Below are 7985 nucleotides of genomic sequence, written 5' to 3'. Positions count from 1 at the left end.
CAATGTGTGGGTTATACTTACTCTTGTGAAAAAGCATTGTAAGGGTTGTATTTTTTGTGCTAATCCCACTAGTGCATAGATCGTGAACAAATAATATAGAGTGAGTCAAGTATCGTTCCCACGAGGAGGTCGTATCAACTACCAAAATTAGGGTTTTCTATATTATTTAGAAAGTTCAACTTAATTTAAATAAGCTTAACTAATCAAAATCTAAATTAAAAACTATCAATCACTTAAACTTTAACAAATAATAATTGCAATTCTAGGATTAGATTTCATCAGGTGAATTCCTATGATTAACACATGATTGATTGATTTAATGTATCTTTTTAAAGTTAATGACTAGGTCATCTAAGGTGTATGATGTTCCCTTTCGAGATACAACACATGTATTTATATTAATCTTATGTCTAATTTTATGTTCTCAAGCATTAATATAAACCTATTAACTTTTATGATCATCTATGCATTTGGTCATTAGCAACTTAGGCATGCATGAATATACATGTTACAAAAGAGTGTTTTTATTTCTATAGAACACTTTCCTTAAGTCAATGTCTTAATGAACTAATGATATGTTTCATCTTTAGATCCATCATGTAACACCTTCAACATGCAAATAATGATTAGTTATTCACAACAAATAAGCCCTGAGACAATAGATAAATCTTAACAAGAGTAAGTTCAAATTTATCATCTAAAAGTAATCATAGGAAAAACAAAAGACTATATCTAAACACTAGAATAAGAAATTTAGCTATTTATAGAACAAGAATCAAACACAATCTTCATCAAAATAAATCCAAAACTCATCATCTTTGTCACGACCCAGAACTCCCCTCGAGCCCGTGACAACCGTCGCGGTGCCCCGATGGGCACTCATCTCCCGGAATGCCAACCGGAACCCCGCTAGGCTTAATATCAGTTTCTCTTTTCCCCGGTGAGTATCCGTTGCCAAATATTATGTTCTAAAGGATTTTGAGCTATTTTCAACTTAAAACTGATAAAATAAAAATTGTCTCACAGGGGCATTTTGGTCATTTTTCCCAAAAATCTCAAAATCAGTTAAAAATATAGTATGTAAGTGGAAAACACATATTTCATAATCAAAAATAATTTTGGATGTCTAAAACATTCGTTTAAAATGGAATTATGACTATTAGAATAAAATAAAAATATTAAATAAAATATTCAATTTTCACATAAAACAATATTTTAAGAACATTGCATAAATAATTTTTTTATAGCGTAAAAGCAACATAAATTCCTACATACCGTAATGCAGATAACCAAAATATAGAATTTAATTTACAGTGACACGTGGGCCCACGAATGACCAAAAGTATCAAAAGAAATGAACCTACAGTCTTTGGATGTGGCAAGTTCAACTGTAATCCTCATCGATATCAGTTATCTACAATCTATTCTGAGCCTGAAATGGGTGGAAATGAGGGTGGTGAGATTATAAAATCCCAGTGAGTAAACAAACATCACTCAAAATATCTAAAGTCGAGTAAAATGAGACTATTAAAACATTTCATCAAACTGTAATTTATCATCTTTCAACTTATTTCAAACAAATGAAATCAATTTATTTAAAGCAAGTAATCAGTATGGCTTATGAATTTCTTAAAAAGCTTGGCTCATGCCAAAATTTATTATCATACTCAGTTATCTGGGATACCTTGGCCGAGGGCTAACCCAATTGAGTCCGCCAAGGCTATTAGAAAGTCATGTTTTTATTTTGAAAACATAGCCGTTCCTTGGCGTTGGCCGAGTTCCCCTTCACGTGGTGATTTGGCGTGAAGTTAACTTTAAAGTTATACCTTGGGAGTTACCCTACTCGCCTCTCCAACCGAGGTAAAAATATAACAGGATTTCGTGCCCCTCTAATAGGCTAGTCCACAGAACCCAGCCCACTGCAGCAGGTCAAACCTACCATACAATAAAATTTTGACAGCATGACAGGGCTAATATATTACTACCCAGCCTACAAGGGTAAAATAAAGTAATTCATACAATTCATAAAAAACACAACCTAGCCAGTCATGCCAATACAATAACATAAGCCATTAATTCAATTTTAAATTTACAACATATCAGTGGTCTCCAATTACTCTATTTTCAAAATCGTTATTTCGTTTCAAGACAATTTATAAAATATTTTCATTTAAACTCATTTTGTTTACAAAACATAAAAATTTACCATTTGAACTCATTTTCATAAAATTCACCAAAATTGAATAAAAACATACTTTAGATAATTAAAATGATGGTAAGGTTACTCACAATATCTAGAGTGGGGATTTTCGAAATACTCAGACTATTGATCCTCCGGTGCAATTCCCTTGCCTTGATCGGAGGACTTACCACCTTAACACAATACAAAATCGAGAAATTCACCACATTGGTACTAAATTGAAATTAAACTAATTTAGACTACTAATGCATGATATGGAATGCAAAAATGTCTAAATTTTGCCTAAACGCGGTGTTAGCCTATTTCGGTATTTTACTTTATAAATCGATAGACACGTCCGTTTAAACTCCAAATTAATTTTTTTCAATTTCTATACCTCAATTGCACCCAAATTGACCTAATGTCCCTCAGAGTGGGTCAAATTATTAGTCCCGATAGCAAGTTACGAAAATACCCCTAGTGGGTAAAAATTTAGATTTTTGCTCCAAAAATTCCCATTATTTTTCTAGGCTCATAATTCATCATCATTCATCATAATTCCTCAAATAAACATCAAGATCATCAGCCAATATTCCCCTAGAAAATTCGGCATAATGGGTTTCAATGGGAGAAAATTATATCTCTAGCTTATTTTTGCTATATTTCAATATAACTTAACTAAAATCACTTAATTCAATTAAAATCAACCCAAAATCAAGCTCAAAACTCATCCATGGAGGTTTGGCCAGCATGGGTGTCCATACCTACTTTCTAATTTTGCATGGAAATGAGAAAAAAATGCATGGGTAGTGAAAATCACAAGGAAAATCAATGAAATTTACCTTTTCAATGCTTGATTTCTTGATTTCTCTTGATTTTCCCCAAATTTTCAGGTAGGGTTCTTATTTGTTTTTTTCCCCCTTTTCTCCCCTGGTTTGGACGGCTGAAGAAGATGAGAATTCTGGAATTTTAACCTTTTTAAAGGCTAAAATAATATAATATTATTTTATTTATTTTTTTAATATTTTATTAATTCCTTAAATTCTAGCCATCCATTTGTTTCCAAATTTTCACCATACACTTGTCCCACATATCCATAGCTTAGATAAAATTCTCAGACTTATCCAAAGTCTTGGTGGAGTAATTTTTGAAATTTACCCTTTTGCCCCCGTAAAAGTCAAAAATTATATTTTTGCCCCAAAAACTGAAAAATTGCCCATAGATATATTTTTCATCCCTTATACTCATACCATTCTCCAATTTGTCAAATTTGATCTAAATTCTCTCAAAATCTCAAATTTTGTTCGCGGATGGCAAAATTACGATTTTGCCCCTACACTCCAGAAATCACCGAAATTAAACTTTTTCACTTCCTATCATTAAATTATACTCCAAATTGTTAATCTTGGTCAAAAATTTCACCCCATGATCAAATTATTATCTTAGGTGGCAAAATGACGATTTTGCCCATGAACATCAAAATTTTCATTTTTTCCCCAAATGAACCCTTGAACTCCGAACAATCATTTTTAGTCATTCCTGGATTGTAAAATATTAAATTTCATCCTACGATTTCTATTTGAACTAGTTCGAGGTTAAATCAACTCAAGTGTACCGTTAGGTACAATACCGGGTTTCGTCTATTCTTAGGGACTTTCCTAGCATAATAACATGCTACTCAGTGCATATATGTCATGACATGTGTTTATAGGGTCAAGTTTGACAATCTTGACAAATAACAATCTTAAAAAAATAGAAAGAAATACAAGAAGTTTCAAGAAAACTCGTTAAAGCTTGAATGAATGCTTCAAATCTTGAATCCTTGATTTGAAATCTTCACTCTCCTTTTCTAATTCTTCTCATTCGAATCTCTATTTTTTTCCTCTTTTTCAACTCTCCTAGCAGCTGCTTAAATAAAATGCTCAAGTTGTTTATTGCCATATGAACTTTATCCCAACTATGAGTTTTAAATTAAGTTAACTTTTAACTTATGATAACTTCTTCAGATAAACCTCTAGCTCAACTTGAATTCTACCAAATCATGTTACCAATCTCCTCATCAATTTGAATTAAATATAGTAACTCATTTGATTAGAAGTCCACTATTCCTCAAATTCAATTCACACTGTCCAAAAACTTGTAACAAAATTTTCTCCTTTATCCTGTTAAAACTAGGCAAAATGATAAAGATAAGAATTGTAGCATTGTTTCTTAGCTTTGCAATGCCTCATAATCATGTCATTTGGACTTCTAAAGTGAAAGTTATGCACAAATTACAAAAATAGGTATGGACTTATGGCCTTTTCTATAACAAATGTCAAATGGCCCAAATTCCCTTAATTTACTTACCTATCAAGCTCAAATTTAAGCTAAAAGGTATGGAAAATAACTCCAAAACAACTAAATAACTAAAAAGTTAAATAATTAAGTCCTATGAAATATATGCAAATTATGCATACATCATCTTGAGCCCAGAAAAAGGCATTGTGAAGGTTATACTTAAGCCTTGAAAAAGTACATTCATAGTGGATTTGAAACTCCTTAGCTTGCTAAGGAAGAGGACGTAGGCATTTGAGAAAGCCGAACCTCTATAAATTTCTTGTGTTTTTTACTTCAACTTTTCACTGTTTTAATCATGCATTTTATCTTAAAAACCTTTTAGAAAATTGTTTATAACTTACTCACTTGTTTTTTACTTATACATCAAATCCTTTTTAGCATACTTAAGAAGTTTACTCATCAGCATTTTTCACTTGTGTACTCTACCTTGAAGAGTTAGAAAATTTTGTTTTCAACTTGTTGCGTACTAAATTTCCTTTGCTTCATCTTTAACAAAAATAAATTTTAAGATCAAACTTGAGAAAATCCTTTTTATCTCTTCAAGGCTTTTAAGTTCTTTAGAAAATTTTTAAAGTCTAATACGCCCTATTCTAGTCATCATCATTGAGCTAACACTATCTACCAATTGATATTGGAGCTTGAACTCAATTTTGGAGGTTTAAAAGCCTTTGAGTGATCTTTGTTAGCTTCAACACATGACCATGAACTCTATTACAATAATTCTTGTTGAAGGGCAATCACTTATGAGGCCTTCTTTATTCAATGGTGAGAACTACATATTGGAGTAGGATCTTAGTGGATTAATGTGATTGTGTAAAACATGGATTTCAAAATTTTCTTTTATAAAGAAAGCAAGCAATCCAATTACACAAGCGGAAGCACACATTATTATTATTACAAGTAACATAATCACATAAAAATAAAATAAAATAAGAATCTATTAAGTAAGAAAAACTATACCTTTATTTTGATATTCTTATTTTCGGACATCACCACACTAATGAATGATTTCTCGATCAAGCAAGTTTATCACTTATTCTTTAAGAATACTTTCAACTTGAACCTTAAGTGGACAAGGTGTGGAATGGAAGACTACAAGATCGCAATTGATTTTGTTCTATTTTCTTTGGAAAAGCTTGGAGGAGGAGAAGAGAAATGATGGCTGAAGCTTTTTTTTTTTAAGAGAAAAGTACGTACTATTATTTTCTTCCAATCTCTTCTCTTTTCATTAAAACTCTTACTTTAAAGGTTTAATCAAAATGAAACACCTTTGAATCAATCTTGACCATTCATTTAGAGTTATGGAAACATCAAACATGCTCCATAATTATCAAAATTAAAATTAAAGAATAAACAATTTAATTCAAATTATCTTTATTTAAGACAACTTTTGTCTGTAATTAAGACAAAAATATTTTATCTTGTCTAAATTGAGAAAATTATATTTTCTTGTCTACGTTAAGACAAAAAAATATTTTTCTCATCTTAAATTAAGACAAACATATTTTCTTCTCTAAATAAAGACCAAACATGTTTTCTTGTCTAAATTAAAACAAATATCTTAAAGCTGCCATTTTTGTACATAATTTAATTAAACAAATTAAAACATGCATTTCAACTTAAACAAGTTGAATTCTATGAAGCTAAGTGAGGAATCTGTTTGGACATAGATATTCCAAGCTCCAATAAACTTAGAATTATTCTTAATCTCATTAAAAATAATTCAAGCTTATTAACCATGAAATCACTCCACCGTAGATTCATGGTTACACTCTTGGATTAACTATAATTACAAGAAACAATTTGATGCTTGATATTAATTATTACTTGTCCAATTGCAAACCTTATATTGTGAACCCTCATATCCATCCCAAAACAAAAGGTGAAATTATCATTTTACCCTTTATGTCAATTTTGTCCCCTAGTCTCAAAGTTCATCCAATTAGTGATTCAATACTTTAGATATAATCTTTTGAGTATCCAGATGTAGTGAGTTGCTAATGCATGAATCCACTAGGCCTAAATTAATCACCAATCTTCCTGAAATCACTAGAAATGATGTTAATGCTATAAACTCCATCATCTGGATATATATTCCCAGACGTTCATCTTGATTATAATTCCAAAATATGGAATCTAGATCAATGCTTTATGATGATTATGCTTATGGTAAATCAAAGATTACAAGGAGATTAAACACGAGTCCACTATCCATCATGATTTCGGTTCTACTATAAGCAAATGTATAAGTGTGAGATCAAGATTTAGGTAACGGTAAAAATTAAATTTGATTCTCACATGATTTCAGTTCATGTTATAGTATCATTACTTGAAGTCAACCATTTCAATGATTTGAGACTCATCATTCCTTTGAAATGAATTACATTCATTTCGTTGGAAGTAATCTGGACACTGTAGCCTTAACACAATAAAGTGACTAGATTTATTATATGACTGTGAATAATTTTTAGATTCAATTACAATACATGTCTCCTATGTATGACTCTTCATACAAATGTATTTTCATATCTCAATAGAATCTTGGTGCCTTAATAACTAGATAATGAATGCTTACTAAAACAAACTCTTCGTTTTATTATCAAAATGTAGTTTCATTACAAATAAATTTAATGAAATTAAGCATGAGAATATATTTGCTTTCTAGGGCACCATATTCTCAAAATTTCTAACACTACCTTTATTGGAAGAATAGAATATAGTACTTTGTTCTACCAACGATTATGAAGTTTGATGAACAATTGTTGATGGTTCATACAAGCCAGCGAAGGAAGGAAAAGAATGGGATACAAGTGACATGAATGTGGTACAACTCAATGCTAAGGCTATGCATACTCTTCTTTGTGCACTCGATGATAATGATTACAAGAGAGTTCCATGTCAAACCCTGCTTTGTAAAATAATTATAATGTCATTCACATGCTCGATAGAATGTTTGTATATTTAGGAAGTTCGAGAAATCGTTAAAAGATGATATTGGCCCTAATGGTACCATTAAGTCGATTAAGCCTCGAACTAGTTCAAATAGGAATTTTAAGGTGAAATTAAGAGTTTCACAGTTCAGGGATGACTCAAAATGGTAATTAGGAGTTCAAGGATCAATTCGGAGTCAAACCGGAATTTTCACTATCTAGGGGCAAAATTGTAATTTTTCCACCCACGGACAAAATTTGAGATTTTGAGAGAATTTAGATCACATTTGACAAATTGGAGAATGGTATGAGTATAAGGGATGAAAAATATGTCTATGGGTAATTTTTCAGTTTTTGGGGTAAAAATATAATTTTTCACTTTACGGGGGTAAAAGTGTAATTTTTAAAAATTTACTCCACCAAAACTTTGGAAAAGTCTAGAAATTTCATGGAAGACATGGATAAGTGAAGAGGATTGAGTGGTAGAAAAAGAAAGTCAAAAAGATGGCTAGAAAAAAATAAAATAATAAAATATT

Source organism: Theobroma cacao, chromosome 6 (genome assembly GCF_000208745.1).
Source record: "Theobroma cacao cultivar B97-61/B2 chromosome 6, Criollo_cocoa_genome_V2, whole genome shotgun sequence".
NCBI lineage: Eukaryota > Viridiplantae > Streptophyta > Magnoliopsida > Malvales > Malvaceae > Theobroma > Theobroma cacao.
This window is presented reverse-complemented; position numbering follows the sequence as displayed.